The sequence below is a fragment of the Bison bison genome, unplaced genomic scaffold, assembly GCF_000754665.1.
Source record: "Bison bison bison isolate TAMUID 2011002044 unplaced genomic scaffold, Bison_UMD1.0 scf7180017864153, whole genome shotgun sequence".
NCBI classification, from domain to species: domain Eukaryota; kingdom Metazoa; phylum Chordata; class Mammalia; order Artiodactyla; family Bovidae; genus Bison; species Bison bison.
Window position 1 is genome coordinate 1,737,848 of NW_011494725.1, and position 234 is coordinate 1,738,081.

A 234-nucleotide genomic window follows, 5' to 3' on the forward strand; every position below is an offset into this window, starting at 1 on the left:
GGTAGTGGGCGGCGGGCAGGGGGGCGGTGGCTCGGCTGCAGCGGAGATCTGGTGCCCTGGAGGGCCGCTTGTCGGAGCCTGGGTACCGCTGGGGGAGGCGTCCCGGGGACCGCGCATCTGAGTTGGGTCCGTCTCTCCTCTGATGTTAAATGACAGTTGTGGCGGGAGGGAGGTGGTGGAGGTCTGAGCCCCTCATCTGGGCGGCTTTAGCTGTTTTGTTTCGCGGAGGTTTCC